The sequence below is a fragment of the Protopterus annectens genome, chromosome 7.part0 (genome assembly GCF_019279795.1).
Source record: "Protopterus annectens isolate FY-2018-M chromosome 7.part0, PAN1.0, whole genome shotgun sequence".
NCBI lineage: Eukaryota > Metazoa > Chordata > Ceratodontiformes > Protopteridae > Protopterus > Protopterus annectens.
In genome coordinates, this window is record NC_056739.1 from 302,254,592 (window position 1) to 302,281,040 (window position 26,449).

General features: G+C 41.3%; 1 protein-coding gene across 1 annotated transcript in view; it reads left to right on the forward strand.

The window, feature by feature from the left end:
* MFSD4A (major facilitator superfamily domain containing 4A) overlaps nt 1-26,449 on the forward strand; it is a 1,221,833-nt gene that overhangs the window by 180,616 nt on the left and 1,014,768 nt on the right. The window lies entirely within an intron of this gene.

Genomic DNA, 26,449 nt, shown 5'->3' on the forward strand with positions numbered 1-26,449 from the left:
TGCCACAGGGGTCAGTGATGGGCCCCCTACTGTTTGGTATATACTTCTCAGTAGTTCAGGTCTAGAGGGTTGTGGGTGACCAGATTTGCAGATGACTGCAAACTAGGTGCAATCATTGAATCCCCAAATGATGTCAGTATACTCCAAAATGGTTTCACACAGACCAATGAGTGGTGCATTAGTCACAGTCTCAAACTGAATGCAAACAAATGCATCATCATTGCCTTTGGCACACATAATGTCCCTTCACACCATCAAAGCAATAACAATACCCCAAGTACCCAAATGGTAAGGGACCTGGGATCGCAGCTTGACTGCGACCGTAACTTTGACCACCACATGTCTACCATTTGTAAGGAAAGCTTTCCATGTAGCTCACATGATTAGTAAAGGCATCACCATGAGTGCAAAATAAGTTATAACCCCCTATACTCAGCACTTATTTGGTCCATAATTGAGTATAATGCCCCATTCAGTATGTACCGTACTAAGCATCTACAGCAATTAGAGAGTCCTCAGAGGTTTCTAACAAAGATCAAGGACCTCCAGCATTTGCCTTACATGGACTGACTAAAATCCATGTCACTATACTCTGTATCATATAGACTTCTTAGGGGAGACTTATGCCTGGCCTACATTGCAACCCAAAACCCAAACCTAATGAACTTACTGCATATCCATAAATCAAATGGGTCTAGGGTTACCTGTTCCAGGGACTTAAATGTGGCGTATGACTTATAGATCATGCTGGAGGGACATATTTATCTCCTAGTGATTGCCATGTCTTTGGAACAGGCTACCAATTGATGTAAAGCAGAGTACCTGTATGACACTGTTCAAGAGGAACTTGGGTGAGTGGATGAGGCATCATAAATTCTTACCAGGGATAGTGCCCACAACCTTCCTGGACATGGGCAGTCATCAATAAATGTAATCTTATGTATTGACTAGTACCTGTACAGTATTACATTGGGTTGAAATGGCCAGACTTAAAATGACCTCCGGGAAGATAGCCTAGTAATCTCCTAGGCTATGATCCTATGCAAATAATGATTTTATTTTTTTCTTGTCCATGTCATGAGCCATTCTAGTTCGACAAAAGTGCGGGTTGTTCTATACCAAACCAGTCTGGTGTGGTCCTTCCATGTCTAAGGATATGAACACTACTGTTAGGGAATATCATCCTTTCTGTAATGCACACACTGTTCATGTAAATGCAGACTGTATTCAGCAATATGAAAGTATAGCTTTGTGCTTCCATATGGGGGAGGTTCTTTTTTAATGCCATACCCTCTCCTTTTCCCTGTCCTCCCACAATCATGGATTATATGGACCATGCCTTCCCTTAGAGAGCATCATCGAGCCCTCTCCCACCAATGACGGGCATGTCTATCTCTCCCCCTACTCCTCAGTCACCTAAGCCGCTAATTGAACCCGTATTACCTGGGCCATAGTCAGGGCTTTATCACTCTGTGTTAATGGCACATCTGTTAATGTTACTTTCTTAGGAGTTTATCTCCCTTGGTCTTCATTTCGCCTTCACATTTGAAGGTTTTTTGCCACGGAAACACAAATTGCAAGATAATGTAGCTCCTTTTTAATTTTATATCCACTAGGGTGATGAAGCTGTTCAGGCTAAAAATGCACATTTTTATTGAGTACTGTTATTTTATGACTGCTTTCCTCTCCTTGCCAAAGCCTATATACTCAAGTCTTTTTTAGTCTGTAAATGAAAATAATCTGTTTATTACAATGAACATCTTCCTTCATTAGCTGAGCTTTGCAAGCTGGGAAATATGATACTCCTGGGAAGGTAGATGGGACCTGAAACTTAACATGGCTTTTTTTCAAAAGGATTTTCTATCTCAGTTTGTTACTTTATATGTCTGTGAGCACTTTCTCACAGATTGTGTACCCATATGTAAGAAATAAGTTCGCAAGAGTCACTGCGAACCAACCCTGACACTTTTTAATGAGGATTCAGTCTTAACAGTATTTCTCACTTATTCCATTCTAAGTGTAAGCAGAGTGAAGAGAATAATCTTAGACAATGAAGTGATAAACTCCACATTTTTGTTGCCTAGTAAACTTGCGTAACAAAATATTTCTAAGTCTGTTCGATCACACTCTATACTCTAACTGAAAGTTATTCAAGAATTTATTAATGCCATGGTATATCTAGTTGATATTTGAGAATTAAAGAGCTGAATTTAAAATTGTATTCCTCTATTAATTAATTTTTTTTTCATATCTTTTAAGTAAATTATTCGTTGCTTCACCAATTCATGAATAACCTGATACATCTAAGGCAATTGCCCCCTTATTACCGTAATCCAAAATATTAAAGGTTCTAAATTTACTTGCTGGTTGTAACAGAATTTATTTATAAAAACTGAAGAGAAAGGCACAAACAAGACAGGAAAGTAATATGAAATGACCAAAATAAAGTCTGCTGAAGGTGTAATCAAGATATCTTGGAGTGCCTGGATTCAGCTACCTTTCACATATTCCAACAATTGTCATCTTTGTGATGACTTCCTTCAGAGTGCCAAAGTCGGCCCTTGACATTAACCTGAAGCATGCTTAGAAAAAATGAAGAAAGTTGAGAGGATATTCTTTTTCTAGTGAATTTCTACAAATCGGTAGAAAAAAATTACATTTATGAACTCTCAACACCTCTAAATGAAGACCAGTGTAATTTGACATTTCAACTCCCTCCACAGTAGTCCTCGTTTAGTAACTTCTGATAGTAGAAAATCTCTGTCTGGAGATTTCAAGAATTTAACCAGAATTGGAAGACAAAGGGAACCAGTAGTTTTCAATAATAGAGTTTGATGAGCCCAGCCTAAAGCAGTAATAAAATTTTAACTTCTGTGTTGATTTTCTTACAGTCAGCTATTTTTCAAGTCCATGTCTTTTGTCCTAAGACCCTGGCACTTCAAGGATCCTTACATTCTTTCATCTTGTTCTTAACTCAAACACACTGTGTGTGTTTTTTTTTGCCCTTTCTGTAGCATAATTATTAGACCCTTTAATTGGGTCATTGAAACTTCTAAGACAACTGTCTTGGCTTCCATATTTTGTAATTCCAATGATTGCTTCTCGCATGCATTCCTCTATTTTTCAGTGAAATCTCAAGTAATTGCATTGTTAATGTATTGCTCATGTCCTCTCTGCCACACACTGAAGCAATTTAGTCTCTAACTTGAATTCAGAAATCATGCAAGCTACTGCTTTATGTACATCTGGATGAAGTAATTTGAGAAGAGGGATAGGAATTCTAGTAAGGCTTGGTTTTCTGAATATCTTTAGGGAATACATTCACTATATTGAAAACTTTAAACGTGGAAATATAGAAGCATAGAAGATCGATCACAGACGTTCAACACACAAGCCCAATCTATGATGCTACTGGATTTTTTAGTAAAACTAAAAAGCCAGTAGCACGGTGTGTGAGATCATGGTACAGCAGGAATCCTTTTTTTCCCCTCTCTCCATTTCTTCACTGTAGTATGATCTCAGACTTGATGTATTTAATTAGAAGGGGATGTGGGGGGGGGTACAGTGTGGGGCTTGCCCCCCCCTGCAAATACACTGATTTCAGTGCTTTTGGTGTTACTGTTTTGGCCTTCTGAAGTAGCTCTTCTGTTCTTTGATATTTTAAGTACTCAATATATTGAATGCATTCCATCTGAAGAGGCATATATATTAATGCTTGCTGCTTCTGGTACCCGTGAATTTGCTTCTGAAAGTTCCCTTTCTTCTTTTAGCATCTGATATGTAGCTCTACATGATGAATGTGAAGCCTCACATTTTTGGTAGAGTGCAACCTCTCCTTTCCTACCGGTCATGTTGCAGAACTATGAAGCCTAAAATTTTTATAAAACACAATCACGGTTTAGTTTCTTTACCCATCATTTGGCAAAATCATAATGATGTTGTTTTGATGTAATGTATCTAGGCAGTAATTCTATGCTGATTCATATATATCTTGTAAACTAAATTAATTATGAGTGTTTCATTTTCTTTATTGATTTGGGAGATATTTTTTCAGTCCTCCTTAATTGTTTGCTTTATCATTCTGCATTGCAGTAACTCTATCATTGGTTTCAACATTCCTACACATATCCGTATAATTACTTTATATGGCAAAATAAGAGTAGACACTTTGTTCTTTTACAAGTTGTACACAAAAGGAAGGTACATCAGCTGCAACAACACAGTCATATATTTAACAGCTGTACTTGTGTCATTTTAAATATTCCCAATGAATGCTTAATACTACTACGGCTACCAGTTACAAAAAGCAACAGGTTAACCAAAAAGGCAAAAGTCTTAGTGGCAACTGGGAATGTGACTAACATTATTTATACCATATCTGAACTTCCCAAACAGTGGTCATCTCTAAATGCTTAGTATGCTTATGTCCACACATCACCATGCTTTTATCATTCAACAATCATCTGGACTAGTTTGTTTCTGTCTTTCGGCTTTTCCCGGTTAGGGGTCGCCACAGCGGAACTCCGGTCCACATCTGGACTAGTATCTCATTAAAATTAACCATTGCCTTTTTAGTGGACTCAAGGGCTTACTATACATTTTAACAATCCAGAAACCCATGAAAAAAATCAACAGTGGCTATTGTATTATGTTATCCTGGTCTAAACATAAATTCACCTTGATTACATAGACCACATACCTCTCTTAATGAAGGTTTGCCTGACCATAAATTGAACATCGGGTGGAGATAAAAAACTGCAACTGTCTTTTCTGAAATATTTAACTTGTGGCAGGTAAAAATAAAAGTAGATTTTATATATATATATATATATATATATATATATATATATATATATATATATATATATGCCCTCCTTCAGCTTTTCATTAATTCCTATCCACAACTTCTCCTCTGGTTGATAAAAATATGCCTGACCTGTGTACAAGATTAAAGGGACTAAAAACATTTTAACTGCTTGCATCTTACTATCCAAATAACAGAGGCTCCAATTTCTCAGTTTTTGTATTGTATTTTGTTTAGTCTCTTCCCACATGTCCTTAGCTGCCCCACTAGAATCATTCATACTCCTAAATACTTTTATCATGTCCCCATAAACATGGATATTGCTGAATCAATTTGTGTGTGGGTACATAATTTACCACTATTACTTTTGTTTTAGTATCTTTATTCTTAGTGCTGTGGTAGCGTTGTCGCCTCACAGTAAGATGCTGTCCGGTTCGATTCTCAGCTAGAACGTCTTCTGCATGGAGACATGCGTGGATGGACGTACCTTCGTTGAAGGTTGTGCGTCAGGGCTGGTAACTCAGCATGTAAAAATCAACTACCAATCATTAGCGGACCGGAGTTCCATTGTGGCGACCCCTAACCGGGAAAAGCCGAAAGACACAACAACACATTTTATATATATATATATATATATATATATATATATATATATATATATATATATATAATATAGACAGAAATGAAATGAGCCAAATTTTGTTTAGGCAAAACTCTAAACAAGTAAACAATCAGCTTGCTTATAACTGCGGAACCATTCAAATGTGAAATGTCATAGATTTACCTATATGCTGCCTCCGGTCCATCCTCTGGCCTTAATACCAGTGGAATTTACTTGTCCAGCCATCAAATGAAAATCAAATTTGTTAAGAAGTGTGCTGTGTGTCACTGTCTGCTGAGATGTCCTGTGCCAGTCCAGCGACCCTGCAAATGTTTATGTGGGTTTTAGGAGAATGAAGGTGATAACTTCCCCTTAGTCATTTTCAGTGTAATGAAGAGATTGTGACAGATTTTCTGATGAAATGGATAACTAAGGAGCAATGGAGATTTTTTTATTATATTTTATTTTGTTTTGTTTTACAGCAAGTTTTCTTTAAGGTAAGCTTTAGCAATACATTGATGATTTGTATTTTCTAGTCTGAGTAGGAAACAATTTTTTTTTCTCTTGTAAATGCTTATCGTACCACACATCCTTATCAAGAAGTTGCCTCAGTGGTCTGGTTATTTCTTAAAGGTTTGGAGTAAATTTTGCTAGTTGCTTTGTCATGCCCAAGAACCTCAAATGCAACTGCTTGTCAGTCGCTTTCAATTATTTCAACTACTGCTGAAACTTTCTCACTAGCTGGTTGAATTCAAGATGAATTTAAGACCTGTCCCAGGTATTTGAAGTAACGAAGGTTTGGTGCTTGCTATTGTTTAGCTTCAGATTATTAAATATTAAGTGGTTAAGAAATCATTTGAGTTTGCATCAGGTGACGGAGCTGTTTCAGCCTAGACTGAAGTCTCATCTATGATGTTAACACCACCCTCTAAGGCCCTAGCAATTTGGGCCACTCCCTGAAAAAATTCCTCAAGAATAGATAAAAATCCATTAGGCATTCTGAAAGTTTTACTTCTTCCAAGTTGGGCCATTAAAAGTACACTGTCATGAACTGTTGATCTAGTTTTTATTTGCCGAAATCCTTGGATGGTATCAGAAACCAAAAAAAAAAATTGTTAGATCTAGGAAACTACTACTTCTACAGCTGTTAGGGGTTTCCTTCTTCAGTACTGCTTTATTCAGACCTTACAGATTCTAATCTTGTCAGGTTTGATAACCGCTACAATAGAACTTAACTCCGATGTTTGTTCATTTTCTTGACTATTACGTAAGTAATTTGTTTTAGTATTTCTATATGTCGCAGTTCTTTGATAACTTTTTTCCTTAGTGCGACAGTCGCTTTTCTTAGTTAATGGACTACAGTTGACACTTCCTAGTTTCTTTCTTCAGTACTGGTCTGTATGCATTGTAGAACTCTGAGCATGTCCGCATACTGCTCAAGAAAGTTAGCTGAAGAATTTACTTTCATTTTTTTCTGTTTACAAGTCCGATGTCATGTACTACTGCACACTGCCTTCAGTTCCTAAGGCATAATGTTAAATATTGTTTGTGTGTGTTTATCATTGTCTCTACTAGCATGCAAGTCTTTGATGCTGCAACTCTTTGGGACTCTACAAATCACTGTCTTGGTGATTGTGTGAATCATTTTATCTGACTGCTCTGTGCTATAAAGTGCAGTGTTCTTGTGTTTGTGCATTGTGAGTTTGCTTAATCACGTACATCGATTTACACATAGAGTTTCCTAGTATAGTAGTTCACTGAACTGAAATATCTTTTTATAAGTCATTCTCTTATTGTTGGAACAAGTAACAGAATAGTTTGACTCAGTGGATTCTGTTTAAGCTCGAAATAAACTAATAATGAAGCCTTAGGCACAGATCAGGATTTCCCCAAGTCCAATTAATGTTGCATTCAAACCCAGTGTCTAACTTAAATGTGATGAATTATCACTTGTGTGCAGTTTTGTAGTATTGTAGTTTTCAAATTTGTTTGCTTACTGGAGTATAGACTGATCCATATGGACCAGTTTCAGGCTCAGCACAGTAGTTTAAACATAAAAAATGGAGCATTTTATATATTTATTAAAACACACACGTATATTAAGTAGTTATTGCGAAATATAACATGTACACTATTTGCAATTTAAATGTTCCTCAGTATATAAGGCAACATCCTAATACTAGATAGTCCAAAGATGAAACTGATAAATAATGTGAGGAAGCTATATGGGACCCTAAGAAAGCTGAAGTTAATGTAATGGGACCTGACAAAAAGCATTTCTATTGGGTTTCCTTGATGTGTGTTTAACTGTGACCAGAAATTTAATGTAGGAGATTAAATCTGATGTGCATGGTGATAGTCTGTGGGGGTTCCCTGTCAGCACCGATTACTCTTGGCACAATGACTCCATTGGAACTGGTGCACTCTCAGAGCAGTGACTGGGCTGTCGGCACCGTGGTTCCTAGTTCGGTGCCTATTTTTTCGCTGGCACCATCTATGGCCATGATCCTCTCGGAGCTCCTCACCCAGAGGTGGGCTCTTCAGGGCAGGGTGTGACCCCGGTTCTGAGGTTGTCCTCTGTTCCAGGCTCCCATCCCTCCTCAGGCGGGCCTGCTTTCCAGGTGATGGAGAGGGTCCTTGCCTCAACAGGCTCACAGTCAGCACTAATGGCATTGACACCAGAACCCCTCTCTGGCATACAGCTGTTCCAACCTCCTACTCTGGGATTCTGAGCACGGGAGCCACAAGACCATCCCTTGAAGGGAATCCTTTCTCCGGAGTCCTCCTCAGAAGATCCCACTGGGGAGCCCCCCCAGAAGAAATGGTGCAAGAGGAAGCACCTTGATTCCCATGAGGAATCTATCATTGAGGACACAGATTGCGATGAGGGAGAAGGGCCCCCACGGTCTCCACTGGAAGACATCTCATTTGGAGACATTCTTGAGATCCTCAAGCAGAGGGGAGACTGGAAGTCCTCCAACCCTTCTTCGGAGGAATCAGTGTTCTTGCAGGCCTTCTGTGCTCAGCCATGTACTCCCTGGGTGACCCCACCTGCAGATGAGCTTGTTAAACTGATCATGCAGCATGCCTGGAAGGACCCGGACAACATAAAACCTGTTCCCCCAGAAGCCAGACAAAATGTTATCCACCCCTGAAGACTAGCCCAACTGGTCCAGCAGTTAGTAGTTGATTCCATGGTCATGGAGGTGGCCACCAAGAGGGAACTGGCAGAAGATAGTTCCACTGTTCATCCCCCGAACAGGGAGTCTCAGGCTATGGACAGACTGGGGAATGGGACCTACACTTCTGCGACCTTCACCATTCGATCGCTGAACTATCTGGCACACTTTACTCTCCTCCAAAGAGACCTCATTTCATAAATGTCAGCCTCTTTGGTGGGGGTACTGCCTGACGAGGTGCGTGACACTGTTGCCTTGCTGCTGGCTACCCTGGAATCTATCTCAAACTCCTCTTTGCGCTTGATCTCTCACACCACCGAGGGGGCAGCTCGAGCAGCCGCATCAGGCATTGTCATGAGACTGCATGCTTGGATGCATTTGTGTGATTTTGCAGACCCCTTTAAATCTTCCTTAGTCAATGCACCTGTTGACGAATCTTCCCTTTTTGGTCCCAAAGTAAGAGACACACTATCACGAAGTGAGAGAGATGGAAAGACCTTGTCTGCTGTGGGCATACATTTTTCCACCACCCAGAGATCCTACTCCAGGAACCAGAGGGGAGGAAAAATATGATTCAAGAAGTCCAAAGAATCTTTTTGTAACACTTGTGGTGAGCAACCCCCCCCCCTGGGCAGAGGGGGCAACTCATCCAGAAGACTCCCTTTTCAGGGCAGAGGGGGTCCACACATCCAGGGCCCTAGAGATTCCTTCTCCAGCTGACCCTACTAGTGCTCCTGAGCATCAGCTCAATTGCTTTCCTCTGGAAGCAGTCGGGGGTCGATTTTTCTCTGTCCTACATGCATGGCAACTCATAACTACGGATGCATGGGTGCAGAGATTAATGTGGCTATCATATCCCATTTGATCTTACTCCCAGACACATAAAATGAATCCCTGATGTTCTACCCAGTCAGAGGGAGGTAGCAGCCTTAGAAATCGAAAACCTGCTAAGAAAAAGAGTCACCCAGCCAGTACCACCAGATCAGAGAGGATCCGTTTTTTTTACTCAAGGTTCTTTTTAGTGCCAAAAAAGACAGGGGACTGGAGGCCAATCCTGGACCTCAGCTTACTAAATAAATTCATAAAACCTCAAAAATTTTGGATGGTCATGGTACAGTCCATCATCCCCTTTCTAGGGAAGGACAACTGGATGTGCTCTATAGATCTCCAGGATGCATGTTACCACATAAAGATGGACAAATGCTCCTGGAGATTTCTCTTCTTCCACCTGGGAGCCAATCACTACCAGTTTAGGGTACTGCCATTCTGTCTCTCGACAGCCCCCAGATTGTTCACCAAATGTATGGCAGTTGTAGTAGCTCATCTCCGCCTACAAGGATTCCAGGTGTTTCTATATCTAGACTATTGGCTCCTTACCGCCACAACCATGAATTTTCTCATTCACACCCTCTCTTACACTCAAGGCCTTGCTCTTTGCTTAGGTATCATGATCAACATGGAAAAATCTCAAATGTCCCCAACAAAAACACTGGAATTATTGGAGCGATCTTCGACATAACATCTTGTCAAGCTTCCCTTCCTTCTCAAAGGCTCTCAAAAATAAGAAGCCAGATTCAAGTCCTCCTACAACAGACTTTTATACCAGCATGCCTTGTACCACAGCTATTGGGATCTATGGCAGCAACCATTACCTTAATTCCACTGGTGAGGTTGCACATGAGACTAGTACAGTGGCTCCTTTCATCACAATGGTCGATCTTTACCCATCCTGTTGGCCACATGATGCATCTTACAAATCTTTGCAAGAAAGAAATGCTTTGGTGGATGAAGCCAGAATCAAATCTTTAGTGCTGACTGTTCTGCCTTCCTCAGCCCAGGGGCACAGTAACCATGGATGCTTCCCTGTTAGGGTGGGGGGGCATTTCCAGGGAAAGGCAGTCCAAGGACATGGTCCCCCATGGAGGCCAATTTGCACATAAATGTTCTGGAATTGAGGGCAGTTTTCTTAGCGTTGCAAGCGTTCCATACATCCCTTCCTTCTGGGACCATTGCAATTCATTCGGAGAACATGTCAGTCGTCTGGTATATCAACAAAGAAGGCAGCACCAGGTCTTACCCCCTGTGTCGGAAAGCCATGAGAACTTGGCACTGGGCGATAGCTTCCAACTGCTTTCTTGAGTTTCAGCCTTATTGTGGACAACCTGAGCAGGAACATCCTAATGCCTCATGCGTGATCCCTCAGTCCTTTCTTGATCATAAGTATTTTTTAAAACTTTTTGTTTGCATTTTTCGATCTTTTAAGCTTTTCGACTACTGTTTGTGCCTTTATTACTGTTTTATTGCCTTATTTTCCTGTGTTTGTGAGCTTATATTGTTGATTGCACTTGTGGGCTAAAGTATTGCTTAAAAGTAACTAACAGGCTAATACACTCAAGTGTACCAGCCTTTGATAGCAATTTAGTCGAAAACAAAGCATTTACTGCATTTTTTCCTGTCTGTTTGAAAAAAACAAAAAAAAACAAAAAATATTTCTCCTTTCCTAAACTTTACTTGCTAGTTGTTCCAGTGATCAGATTTTGCTAATCCCTGGGCTTTGTATTTGGTTTCTGTGTTCCTCCATTTTCTTGTGTGGCCAGAGGTAGTTTCTTTACTCACCAGTGGGAGTGGGAGTACTGAGCTGCTTGTTTGTCCTCAGAGGAGTGGTTAAAAGCAGCAACTTGTAATTTGTTGGCCATTTTGGGTCATTTCCTGTTTTTTCCAGCCCCCTGCTATAAAGCACGCTTTGGCGGGCTTTTCTGGCATTAGAGAACTTGGCATAGCTCCTCGTGGTCCCCTGCAGAGTTCCTAAGCCAGCAGAAAAAGCAACTTTCTTGATCATAAGTATTTTTTAAAACTTTTTGTTTGCATTTTTCGATCTTTTAAGCTTTTCGACTACTGTTTGTGCCTTTATTACTGTTTTATTGCCTTATTTTCCTGTGTTTGTGAGCTTATATTGTTGATTGCACTTGTGGGCTAAAGTATTGATTAAAAGTAACTAACAGGCTAATACACTCAAGTGTACCAGCCTTTGATAGCAATTTAGTCGAAAACAAAGCATTTACTGCATTTTTTCCTGTCTGTTTGAAAAAAATATATATTTCTCCTTTCCTAAACTTTACTTGCTAGTTGTTCCAGTGATCAGATTTTGCTGATCCCTGGGCTTTGTATTTGGTTTCTGTGTTCCTCCATTTTCTTGTGTGGCCAGAGGTAGTTTCTTTACTCACCAGTGGGAGTGGGGAGTACTGAGCTGCTTGTTTGTCCTCAGAGGAGTGGTTAAAAGCAGCAACTTGTAATTTGTTGGCCATTTTGGGTCATTTCCTGTTTTTTCCAGCCCCCTGCTATAATTTAAACTATTAGGGCTACCTAAAGTTCACTCTTCAAATTTTCCCTTAAAACTACCTTCCTCAAAGTGTACTACTGTTCTATTTAGTGTATCCTACAACTATAAATTATCTCTACTTGACTCCCAAGTAGATTATTCTCTATCCGTATAGCTAAGCACTTGCTCCTACAGTACGTATCACCTCGATACAGCACTCTTGTTATAGAAAGTACCCCAAAAAAAGCAAACCCCATTTCTCGGTCACCCACATAAGTTTTTCTGTCTATTCCTTCTAGCATGTCGAGGGATCAGTTGCTAATATCCTCTCCTGCTCAGCTGGTGAACCTGGGATTATTGAGGCAATGTTACAATTGCCTCATGTACACAGACAACCCTCTCCTCCTCCCACAAAACACAAATACATGCGAGAGATGCAACTATACGGCCAAACTGGAGGCTGAGCTCTCTCAACATAGGACTGGCAAGACCAGACAGGAGGAGAAGGTAACCACACACACTATAGACCCAGTCTCACATAATACCATCACAACCTCAAATCATACACATAAACACACAAAGACATACTGGAGGCTCTGATCAAAATCTACCAAAACAGCAGAGGCCACCAAAGCAGACACCCAAACAACTACCACCTCAGAACACAACACCTGCATCACATAGACCACACAGTCAGAGTGTCAAGCAGTCACAGCCCTTAAGGCCAAACACTATGCCAGACACACTAGTCATTGGTGACTCCATAGTCAGACACACTGACGTCCCGCTCACCAGACTGAGTAAGGAGAAGGTCACAGTAAGCTGCCTGTCGGGTGCTAGAATCCGCCACATAATGCATGCACTCAGGTCTCTCAACAGCAGGTGCAAGTACGACTCAGTCATTGTCCACGCTGGTGTAAACGACCTGAGACGTACCTCCCTGGACTACATGAAAAGAGACATAGAGGAGCTCTCTGATTATGTAGCCCAGGCAGGTATGACCCTGACCTTGAGCAGTATCCTACCTTCACCAAGAATGATGCCACAATACAGAGATAAGATGATCAGCTTTAACAATTGGCTTAAACTCTGGTGTCATTCAAAGGGATCCAATGTCTGTCTGCCTGGGATGACATGCTGGACAAGCCACGCTGCTTCAAGGGACGGCTTGCACTTGTCACCCTGGGATTCGGATTTTGGCAAAGGCTCTTGCCACCCCCATAGTGCCTTTTTAGGTAAGGCTCAAATTCTAAACCTACCACCCTAGAACAAAACAAAGAAAAAACTAAGGGTAATGCTGCTCAATGCCAGAAGTCTCAACCTCAAGATGCACGCACTCGAGGCCCTTCTCAGTATGGAGAACATCGATGTCTGTGCTGTGACAGAAACCTGGTTCAAGGCTCCTGAGAGCACCCCAGCACTATCAGGTTTTACCTCATATCATGCGTCCGCCACAAAACCCGGACAATACCAAGAAAGGAGGAGGGGTATCCATATTCATCAAGGACACCCACACCTCAAGATTGGTGGCATCGCACGATGCATCGGAAACCATCCAGGTGCAATTGACCATAGGCAAGACTGCTCTGCAAATTGTAGCATGTTACAGGCCACCCTCGCAAACTCAGGAACCTCACATGGCCTTCCTGAAAACACTGGAGGGGATAAATGTATCTCCGAACACCATCATACTAGGTGACTTCAACTACCCTAACATAGACTGGGAACACTACTCAAGCCCAAACACTCTAGCTCAAAAGTTCCTGGAATTCATAAACTCAAATGCCATGGAACAACTAGTCACCATCCCCACAAGAGGAGAGAACATACTTGATCTCATCATCATGAACATGGGAGCACAATGTTCAACACCAGAAGTATACCCCTCACTGGTGAGATCTGATCACAAACTAATCTCGCTGGAGGTCCTCATCCCGCCCCACCGAAATGAAAAAGACCACAGTAAAGAACTTCTCGAAAGCCGACTTCACACTTCTAAAGACTAGTGTGGTCTCCTTTAAGGCCCCTGAGCCGGTTAACATTACTCAAACCGCTGAATCACTTACAAATGCTTTCTACCAGCACCTGCAGGGCTGCATGGATCAGGCAATCCCAAGCAAAACAAAGACTCTTTGTACCAAAGGCAAGCGTCCAGTCTAGTGGACCCCAGCCATAAACAAACTCTACAATAAAAGGAGAAAGCTACTACAAGATAGAGCAAAATCCTTAAAAGGTAAGACACCACTGATCACTATAAGTAAAAAGCTAAGAGCTCTCATAAAATCATCCAAAGCTAATTTTGAGAAAAAAATAGCTAAGGACTCTAAAGACAACCATAAAGCATTCTTTAGCTATGTCAGAAACCTAGGAGGAAACTCCCAGATATGTTCAGAATTAGTTCAAAATGATGTGAAGATTACTGATCCTACAGACATTGCCAACATACTGGCTGACAGGTTCAGTGCAAACTTCTCCCCCCCCTCCCCCCTAAAGGAGAGATATCTATACCAAATGATTGTAGCCCCCCAAACATCTCCAACGCTCAGGTGAGAACTGCTCTCTCCAAGGCAAAGAACACAGCATCCATGGGACCTGATGGTGTCCCCGGCTGTGTGCTCCATGAACTCAACGAGGAATTAAACCCACAGTTAGGACAGCTGTTTAATCTTAGTCTCACCTCCGGATACATACCCAGGAGTGGCGCACAGTGACTGTGGTCCCACTCCACAAAGGCGGTGCCTCCACCGACCCTGGAAATTACCGTCCCATTAGCTTGACAAGCCTGATCTGCAAAGCCATGGAAAGGATCATAATGGATCTCATAAATAAAGACATAAGGAATTTGCAGACTTTGGATCCAACCCAGTTTGGCTTTGTCAAAGGCAGATCATGCCTTTTAAACTTGGTTGACTTTTTTGAAACAGTCACCAAGGCCATTGATGAGGGAAAGGCAGTCCATACAGCCTACCTAGACCTGGTGAAGGCTTTCGATACAATACCCCACTCGGGTATCATTGAAAAACTCATCAACTTAAATGTAAACCCATACATTACAAGATGGGTTGCAAACTGGCTGAGTGACAGAACCCACAGGGTCAGAGTTGCTGGCGCCATGTCAGACTCTAAGCCTGTCACAAGTGGTGTCCCACAGGGCTCAGTCCTGGGCCCACTCTTGTTTGGCATCTACTTTTCTGAAGTACAAGCAAACACAGGAGGGTTATGGCTGACAAAGTTCGCATATGACTGCAAACTGGGCGCCGTAGTTGAGAACACATCCAACACAGACATCCTTCAGAAGGGTCTCACAGAAACGGATAACTGGTGCCAGAGTCATGGCCTCAAGTTAAATGCCAACAAATGCATAGTCATACCCTTCGGGAAAAATAAGGTTACCCCTAGCTACCATATAGGTGGCAATCCCCTGAACACAGAAGAAGTTATTAGGGACCTGGGAACCCTGGTTGACAGTAGCCTTTCATTCGACACTCATATTGCTAAAGTAGTTAGGAAGACCTTCTACATTGCCACCTTATCATGAAGGGATTCACATCTAGATCAAGGGAGGTCATGGTCTCCCTATACTCATCACTCATCAGACCAATGATCGAGTACAATGCCCCATTCGGAATGTATCTGACCCGACACTTGCAGCAGCTGGAGAGGCCACAAAAGTTCCTCACCAAAAGGATAAAGGGTCTCAAAAATCTGTCTTATGCTGCACGACTGAAAGAACTCCAGTTATATTCAGTTGCGTACCGCTTGCTCAGAGGTGACCTATGCCTGACATACAAGGCCATGTCAAACCCAGATTTGATGAATATGCTTCATCTCAAAAAATCTAGATCCCTCAGAGCCACAAGGGCGGGTGACATAAACCTCGACACGGTTATTAATAGGACGTGCTGGAGGGATAGATTCATCACTCAAAGACTCCCTATGCTGTGGAACAAAATCCCAGTTTATGTGAGGCAGAGTGCCTCGCTGGCCTTGTTCAAGAGGAATCTTGACCAATGGATGGGAGATCGCAGATACACCCCAGGGGTTACCTCAGTGTCACTGCTCGACAGAGACACAGCTAAATAATGGGCATAGTTTCTCCAAACTAAGGGGTGGCGTAAGCCACAAAAAACTATGGGCTAGGCTTATAAATGCCCTCAGGCAGATAGCCTAGTATAAACCTATGAACCTATGAACCTATAATAGCGGATCAGATCTTCCGCCATTGGGGCAGGCCTTGCTCTGACCTGTTTGCTTCCCCTCTAAACAACAAATGCAGAAGCTACTTTGCCCTGATCAACCCTCAGGGGGAGTCACCGAGGGATGCTCTGATGCATGATTGGCCCCTGGGTCTGCTGTATGCCTTTCCCCCATTTCCCCTCATCCGGAAATTCCTCCAAAAGCTCAAAGGTTGAGAAGCAAAGTGATCCTCATTGCCCCTTTTTGGCCCCATGAAGTCTGGTTCCCTTTCCTGTGGCCTCATCTGATTCCCAACCTGTGGATCGTGGACTAATCCCAAGGTCTGCTATCTCACCCTCAGGGACTGAGTCACCCCAATCTTCACAGCCTCAAGCTCACAGCTTGGTTTCTCCACTTCCGATGATTGCCAGGCTACCTGATATTTCATCTCCTATATGTGAAATTCTTCTAGCTTCACACAAACCTTCCACCAGGAAAATTTTTTCTAGTAATTGGTGTAGGTTCTGTACATGGGCCAAAGGTCATAACCTAGACCCTTTCTTCATGCTTATTCAGAAGATCCTACAATACCGGACTACCCTATTACATGCAGGAGCTTCATCATTAACAATTACTGTACATTTAGTGGCTATCGCAAATTTTCACAATGGATTTGATAATTCTTCTGTTATGTCACACCGTCTGTGCAAAACCTTCTTGAAAAGAGTATTACGTGTTAAACCTCCTGTCAAGCCCCCTTTAGAGCCTTGGGACTTGACTTTGGTGCTTCAGTCATTAACAAGCCCTTCTTTTGAACCTTCTAATTCATGTGATATGAAATTTTTGTCTTGGAAGACTCCACTTCTAGTAGCCCTTACCTCAGTGAGAAGAGTGTCTGAGTTGCAAACCTTGAGTGTCAAGAGACCTTACTTGATTTTTCCATGGGGAAAGAGTGTCCCTACGTACTGACCCATCTTTTTTGCCCAAGGTCATTGGTGGGTTTTCAATTAACCAATCTAGTGACCTGCCAGTTTTCTTCCCTCAGCATTCAGAGGGGAATGTATTTTGCATACCCTTGATGCTCATAGGCAACTTTGTTTTTACTTGGACAAAACCAAATCTTTCAGAAAAATGGATCAATTGTTTGTGGCTTATAAACGTCATCAGAATAAACTGTCTTTACCTTCCAGAATAAAGGCTCATTTGATTAGATCAATGGCTACTTCAGTGGCTTTTCATTCTAGAGCCTCTATGGATGATATCTGCATGGCAGCCACTTGGGCAAGAACTCATACCTTTATCACTCATTACAAATTGGATTTGGCCTCCAAGGGATGAGCATCTTTTGGTTCTATGGTGCTCAGGAATATCCTTCCTTAGGGTCACCCAGGAATCAAGTAGCTGGGGACTCGGTCCTAACAGTAAGGAATGAATAAAGATTTACAACATCAGATAAAGAAGTTATGTCTTACCATAATGTTCCATCTGTGTTGTAGATCTTTATTCATTCATTACTTCCTGCCCTTCTTCCCCCCCTGCCTGGACTCCTGGTGGACTTTAGAATTTCCTTAGTTAAGGTATTTGCTCAGACCCAGCCTCCTGCTGTCTCTTTTATTACTTCTGTACTACAGGGGCAGGCAAACTCGATCTGAAGAGACTATGAGAGAGGCATTATGGGTAGGTCTTAGCTGAGAGTTTTTGGCTGGCTCGAGCTTGGTAACGGCCATGTCGGGAGCTTGGTAACGGCCATGTCGGTTCTGAGGACGGAACCGAAATCCTAACAGTAAGGAATGAATAAAGATCTACAACACAGATGGAATGTTATGGTAAGACATAACCTCTTTTTTTGTCTGGTTGTTTTTGTTTATTTTTTAATTGTTAATCCATTTTTTAAGTGAGTAAAGGCAGTTTTCTAGTGGATGTTGTAATGTGGATGGTGATGGCTTTACCTAAATATCGCCATTTTGTCTACACCCAGTGTCAGTGGACTATGAGGTAAGTTATTGGGCTGTTTATCAGTGGATAATGGATAACAGTACAGGAGCAATGACAGCACCTTGTGACCACCCATAAGTAAAGGGGTGGGACAACAGAAAAGGAAACCTTAATTCTAATTCTTTTAGAGAAAAAAACCCTGAAAACAAGTGGAGGCCTTTTTAAGCCTAGCCATGCATCCCAAATCTCTGACAAGTTCTGGTACACCTGACAAGTGTAAGCAGGGGCTTGGGAGATGAAACATTTACAACCAGGGGCCTGGGAATTGAACCGTTTACAAGGCTGCCTGTGTCCATTAAGAGACTTGTGCCAAACCAGGGATGAATTTCCTCTTCCCCATCCAGTTGTCTAAGTTTCACTTGAATTGAGTTAGGGAGGAATTCTGCTTCACATGAATGAGTAGCCTGTTCCAGAGAAGGAATAGTCACTGGGATGCATACCTGTCTTCCCAGCAGGTCTTATTTATATCATAGGCAAGGTTAAGTCATTAGAATGGGTAATTCTGGTGCTGTTTGTTTTGCAGATCAGCAGGAAGTCCATCTGGGTGGGGTCTGAAAATGCCTTATATGCCAGGCCCTCAATAGCCTGTAAGAGCCAGAATACAGGGATAGGGTCTTGAGGTGGTCTGCACAGGACATGTTACTTAAGCCCTGTATTTCTTTAGTGAGGAACCTCTGTGGGATGTTCAAATTGTTGGGTGTGCATAGTTAGGTACATACCAAAGGGAGTATTGTACTCAGTGATAGGTCTGATGAATGCCAAATACAGTGGAACAGTGACCTCCTTGGGCCCAGATGCATACCTTTGTTTATACGTTGCACACCATGGAATGATTTCCTCAGTACTGTAGACATGTGATGGTAAAAGGCTGGATTACTTTCTATGTGTGTCCCTAAGTCCCTGACTACTGGGTCAGCTCTTAGGAGTGTGTTGTCAATATGATAGTTACCAGGGGTGGATGACTTTATGAAGGATATCTGTATGCATTTCTTGACATTTAGTTTTACTGCATGGTTCTGACACCAATTTGTCCATGTCAGCCCTTCCTGGAGAACATTTTTGTTGGGGAGGGATTCTATGACTGTGCCTAATTTGCAATCATCTGCAAATGTAGTCAGCTGGAGGTATTGACACTGGTCTTGACCTTGTATAAGTAAATACCAAGAAGGAGTGCTCCGAGGATTGATCACTGAGTGACACTACCCGTTACTGGCTTCCTTGTAGAGGTGAACTCCCCAATTCTAATTTCTTGGGTCTTGTCTGTGGGCATGCTGGCTATCCATTGGGGTGACATAAGGGTTTATACTTGACCTCTTGAGTTTAACAATGCTTGAGTGGGTTATTGTGTCATATGCCTTGGGCCAGATCAAGATGGGCAGTGTGACCCAGTTTGCACTCATCTATTGCTTTGATGACCTTTTCAAAGAACTCCACGAGACTAAGTAGGCATGACCTGCCCTTGATGAAATCAAATTGGCTTGGGTCCTGTGTCTGAGGATTCCTGTGTCATTATTGATCATTTCCAGGATAATTCTTTCCATGGCTTTGCAAATGAAACTAGTGAGGCATATGGGTCTCTAGTTTCCAGGGTCTGTAGACTGCCCATCTTTCTGCAGGGGGTTGACTGTTGCTGTTCTCCATTTTTGAGGGATGAAGCCTGTTTGGAGGCTACAGTTATATGGCAGTACCAGAGGGCCTGATAGGATATGTTTAATGCTATTTAGAAGCATCCTGGGATATTGCCTGGGGTCCACTGATTCAATGTTCATGGTCTTAGAGCATTAAGGACCTGCTCCCTAATGATAGTAGGGGGAGTTATATTTGATGGTATTTCCTAAGGGGAGGTTGAGGGGGAGAGAGGAGTAAAGTTGGAGATGAATTTATTGTCCATTAGGTTTGCTATATCTTCTGTCTCAGTTGAGCTCTGCACACAATTGTATACTGCTTTTTAAGGTTATGGACATGGATAAAGAATGCCTTGTTGGTTGTACTTGGCATGCAAAGTCAGATTTACCTCAAATTTGGCTTTGGTAGACTTTATTTGTCCTCTGAGTTGTTTGTTTAGTTTGATGACTTCAAAGCTATGTCTAGCATGTGATCTGTAAGGTAAAAACCTTTTGTCAGAAATACAAACACTGTGCTGGAGGTTTGTTCATGTTGAGTAATATGCTTTTTCTTATTCTCCATTGGGTAGTCATTGTGCAATGACCTCTCCAAAATCCATGGTACTTCATAGAAAGAAGTTTTTTTTAATGTATTTAAATTTTGTAGGCGTGGTAGACTACACTGATCTCCATGGGCCATTTACTTAGTAAACCTAGGTTAGAAAACAAAAAAAGCAAAGGTAATAAAATGATAAATTGCATAAACAATAAGGTGCAGCAAGTGATTATGTGCTACAGCATTGAGGTACACAATACTTTCAGGTATATTTACAGCAAATTCTAGAACTCTGTGTTACAATAAAAGGTTTATGTGTTTTACTGTTTACAATATGTACAACTGGTTGTACTACAGATTACTAAAGGGAAGGAAGGTGATTATTTTTAGAACAGAAAGTGGAGTCCAATATCCTAGACCTGGTCATTACCAACATAGGAGATAGATGCTCCACACCAGTGGTCAACCCCCTCATTGGTCAGGTCTGACCATAAGCTAATCACTCCTGACATCCACATCCCACCCCACCCCCCAGTAAGGAAACCTCCATAAAAAAAACTTCTCCAAAGCCAACTTCATGCTACTCAAGTCAGAAGTGACAAACTTCACAACACCCATGCAGAAGGGAGTTGAAAGTATGACTGCTGAATCCTACACTAAGGCACTGTATGAGCACATTCACTTGTGCATGAATCGTGCCTTCCCAAATAGAACCAAGATGCTTTCCTCCAACATAAGAAAGCCAATCTGGTGGTCCCCTGCCATAAACAAACATAACAAGCAGGGGGGGTACACATTCCTACCTACTTTGCAGACTAGCCATGGCATTGTGGGACACAGCCTTGACTTACCAAGTATATCTTCAAGCTCAATTCCTGCCAGGAAAACAAAATACTCTGGCAGACGACCTAAGCAGAAATCTTATGGACCCTTGCGAGTGGAAAGTGGATCCACAAGTCTTCAGCATGATAACACAGAAATGGAGGAGCCCAGACATAGATCTATTTGTCTCTCCCCAAAATTATCAACTGGACAAATTTTGCACAAGGACTTATCACAGACAAGCATTGAAAGTGGATGCCCTATCCTTCAGTTGGAAAAACCTATCAGTCTACGCCTTTCCTCCTCTGCCTCTTCTCCCCAAGGTCTTACTAAGGTCAGACAGGAAAAAACAAAAATTATCCTAATTACCATGGACTGGCCTCGCCAGCACTGGTACCCAATTCTAAGGAATATGTCTCAACTCCCTCCTTGGTACTTGCCTCAAATACCTCATCTACTGCCTCAGCAGAGCAATCAAATTCTGCACACTCAGCTCCAAACTCTGAACCTGGCAGCATGGCTGATCATGTAATTATTCAAACACCTCTAAATCTGTGATGGATGTCATTTTGGGAGCCAGAAGGCCTAGTACTAGAAATCTTATGCTGATAAATGGAAGAGATTCTGTGCTTGGAACCAAGCACAAGGAATGGACACAGCAAAGCCAAATATTCCTCAGATTTTACAATACTTGACTGAGATGCTTGACAAGGGCCTTTTTCTTCAATAAAAATCCATGCCGCTGCTATCTCAGCTCATTACAACACAGAGCCTCCCATCTTGTCTCATCCTCTGCTAAAACAGTATCTTAGAGGGGCCAAAAATTTAAGGCCTCCCAGAAGATCACCAACTCCTGCATGAGACCTCAATTTTGTGCTGAAAAAACTCACCCTGCCTCCTTTTGAACCAGCAGCTACTGCGGATGTGAAGTTTTTATCTTGGAAAACAGCTTTCCTTTTGGCGATCACTTCAGCAAGAAGGGTTTCAGAACTACAGGCCCTCATGGCTGTGGTGCCTTTTATTACATTTTACCCGGACAGGGTGTCCCACAGGACCAATCCTTCCTTTATGCCTAGGGTGGTATCCAGTGTGGTTCTTAACCAAACTATTCACCTGACAACATTTTACCCAAATCTGCAGAACAAGGGGGAGCGGATTCTGCATTCATTGGACGTACACAGACAACTAAGATTCTACTTAAACAGGACCAAATCTCTAAGAAAGTCTGAGCAACTACTGGTGGCATTTGCTGCAGGATCAGAGGGGAAGGCTATATGAAAGCAGACTATTTCTAAGTGGATAAGCCACTGCATTAGTTTCTGCTACTTACATCATGGTAAACCAGTACCCAAGGGAATCTGGTCACATTCCACCAGGGCTGCCTCTACCTCAGCAGCCTTTCTCAGAGGAGTTCCAACCAAAGACATTCTAGAAGCTGCTACTTGGAGCTCTGTTCATACTTTTACAAAGCATTATCATTTGCCTCTCTTCTCTAAGTCCAGGGCAGGCTTTGCCTCTGCAGTTCTGCAAGGCCTTATAGCCACTCCTAATGCTATTTAGTTCCATCCTCCCATCCATAGCTTTGGGATTCTACCCAAATGTAATGACTGCAACAGTAAAACACGAAGAACATAGTACAATTGTGTACACTTACCATAAATGTAGATGTTCGAGTGTATTCACTGTTGCAGTCCGGGTTACCCACCCGCCATCCCCCTTTTTTCTAGAACTTCTCTTTCCTTCACTATATTCTAAAGCCTTTGTGGTGTATTTGCTTTTAGATGAAGGTAAAGTTTATGTTGCTAAAATTGCATTTACATATATATTGCTGTTTATTTATTTATTTATTTATATATATATATATATATATATATATATATATTTTTTTTTTTTTTTTGCTACCCATTTGGGGGGCACCTGACATCTGGGGCAAGAAAAACTGAATAAAATGGCATCTGCTGCATGTTTTATACCCCTGACAACCTGACGTCATGGAAGAGGAGACAGCAGCTGATGCAGGACCCAAGATTTTGATATTTAGGCCGGCAGAGGGCAACCTGCCAGAAGGATTACCCAAATGTAATGACTGCAACAGTAAAAACACTCGAACATCTACATTTATGGTAAGTATACACAACTGTACTTTTCTCAACCTATTTTTGATAGTGCCCGAGTTCAAAATGCTGTCCCTTCACATCATGTTATCCTTTATTTCCCATTTGAGTTTTGTTGTGAGCTTAGATTTAAAAGATGCATGTTATCCCATTACTGTCACTCCAGATTACAGACCTTTCTTAATGATTTCTGCTTCTGCATCCCATTATCATTTCTCTGTATTACGTTTTCTATTGCTCCAAGTTATTTACAGAGTGTCTTGCTCCCATGATAGCCTAGTACAGACTGTAAAGAATCCACATTTCTCTTTATTTAAATAACTTTATCTTTGCAGTTATTTCGCAAGTGTCAAAGATTTCTTACTTGGGTAAGGGATCTCCTGCACAGGCTGGAATTCCAAAAGAGCTTACAAAAGTCTTGTCTAGATACTTTCTCACAGGATTTTTTCCCTGGGGTATCTCCCGGGCACCAAATTTCAGAGAGTTTTCTTCCACAGGGGAAAAAAAAAGATCTGTAGTTAGATCTGAAGAAAAAGTACTGCTGGAAAAAGCTAACTGTCCAAATAGAACAGATAGTAAATAACAAACAGGTATAGCACACAGCAGATATTTTTAATAAAATTAAAATACAAGCTTTCATGTAAAAAAATCCAGCACATGCATCTTCATATGTATGTATGTATGTATGTGTATATATATATATATATATATATATATATATATATATATATATATATAAATATATATATATATATATATATATATATATATATATATATAAGTAGTAAACTCTGATCCATACAATTATTCAATCAACACATGATTAGTGAAGCAAACCTAATTTCTTTAAGACAAGTTTAAAGGAACAGCATTTGTTGATACCAGTAGTGTGCATAGCATTCAGCCTAGTAATCTATCCATACTAACACAATTCTGTCCTATTTAAAACATCACCTCTCCTGATAAATACACAAATTAATGGTAACACCATAAACTTAAAATTTAAGATACCATTCAATTTAACATGTTTTGCTAATGCATTACAATCATTCAGTTTCTTAATATCATATAAATGTTGAGATATTCTGTCAAATAATCACTGTTTAGATCTACAGCTGAGTTTTTCCACTCAAGACTGCTATATCAGCAAGGGAATCCCTCAGGATTCAGGGTCTCATGGCCTCTATGATATTCATATTACCTATTACAAGGCTCCAAAAGTCAAAAATCCAATGGAACCTGAAATCTTTATGGTCTCAGCATCAATAACCCCCTGACATGTCAGATTACAGTTTTGGTGTTTGTGAAAAGGGAAATTCTGTGGTATACACACCAAATTTCTCATAATCCAGTTCTCCCTTTCACCCTTCCTGCTCCAGCTCATTTGGTCACAACAGATGCCTCAGACTTTGCTTGGGGAGCAGTGTCTTTGGAACTAAAATACATTCCAAAACACGCAAACATTAAAGAGATGTTAGCTCTTACAAATACTCTCAACTCTGTCAATCATGTTTGGTCTCTGGGACCTTTACAGGTGTTTACAGACAAAATCTTAGTGATGTGGTACATAAACAAGCAAGCGGGAACCAGATATTACCTTAGTGCAGACTAGCCATAGTAACCTGGGATGAAGCTTTTATCACTCTACAAGCATCTTACTTAATTAACATCAGAGTAAAAATGTGTCCGATAAGATGAGCAGGACCAGGGTAGATCCTAATGAATATAAACTGAATCAGAGAGTCTTCCAGGAATTGATCAGCTATGGGAAATGCCTGAAATAGTTCTGTTTGCATCTACTCACAACAGTCAGTTGACAGAATTCTGCTCCAGGACTCCCTGTAAGAAGGCATAGATGACAGATGCATTTTTTTCCTTGGACAAAAATGTTCTTACATGGTTTTCTACCCTTTACACCAATATCTAGGGTCAAGGATTCTCCAAAATCATTGCAGTGACTGCTTTTCTGGCCCTGACAACAGTGGTTCTCCCTTCTTTTGGAAATAGCCAAAGGCAATTATCACTAGCTTCCTCACAAACTGAACTTACTCACACAAGACCAGGGGTGTCTGATACATCCTGACCCCAGACAACTACAACTGGTCTGCCTGGATGAATTTTATTACATTTTAGGCACTTTGTTTCTGAAGAAGTTCAAAAGGTATTAATGGAGGCAAGAAAGCCTGCTACTAGAAAATTGTACATTAGTGAAGGGAAAAGTTTTCTAGTTTGTACCAAGCAAGGAAATAACAGCTATTCAGGGCTAGTGTTCCTATGCTTCTATTATTGTGTGTATTATTAGCCTATGGCCTGTCTTACTCCTCAATCAGGGTTCGTTTATCTGCAATTTCAGCATGTCTATCCATTGATATGCCTCTTTCAATGCATTCTCTTATGAAAATGTTTTTAAAGAGGTGCCAAATACAAAGCCTTCTAGAAAACAGGAGGGTCCTCCTTGAGATCTAACTTTGTGTTAGATTAACTCTTGCTTCACCTGAACCATCTCATCAGCCTGACTTGAAGCTCTTCATATGGAAAGCAGTCTTGTTAATTGTCCTAACCTTTGCAAGAAGACACACTCCTTTGTAAGCTCCCATGATGGGTCAACCTTCTCTCATTTTTTCATAAAGACAAGGTTTTCTTAAGAAATGACCCTTTATTTATGCCTAAAGTGGTGCACAATTTTTACTGTAAGCCAAACTGCCCATCTCCCTGCCTTTTTCCATAACTTCATGTCCACAGACAGCATGAGGTACTACCTTGACAGAAAAAAATATTCAGAACTTCTGATCAGTTGTTTATTTCTCAAAAAGGCAAGAAAAACATCAACCTGTATGAAAACAGACCATTTCAAGATGGTTGTCTTGTGCTATTTCACACCACAATGAAGCTATTCCAGACAGAGTCGATGCTCATACTACCAGAGCCTTAGCTTTATTGGTGACTTTCTGGAAATGTTCATATTCTAGAAGCAGCTGCTTGGTTCTCTGTGCACACTTTTGCAAAGCACTGTAAACTAGATTCATCCTCAACGTCTAGGACGATTCTTTAGGGGCTCCTAGATCCTCATCCTTCCTACTTCCAGTCATATTAGGCTGTGATAATCTACCCACATAGTATGGGTTACTGCAGCAAGGATCCATATGAAGAACATAATATGGTTGTGTAAGTAAATGCCTCATAACAGCAGATGTCTGCATAATCACTGCTGCAGCATCTGCTCCATCCCTCCCTCATCCCACTTTGTTTTTGTATGTTTCTTATGCCATGGTGTGGACA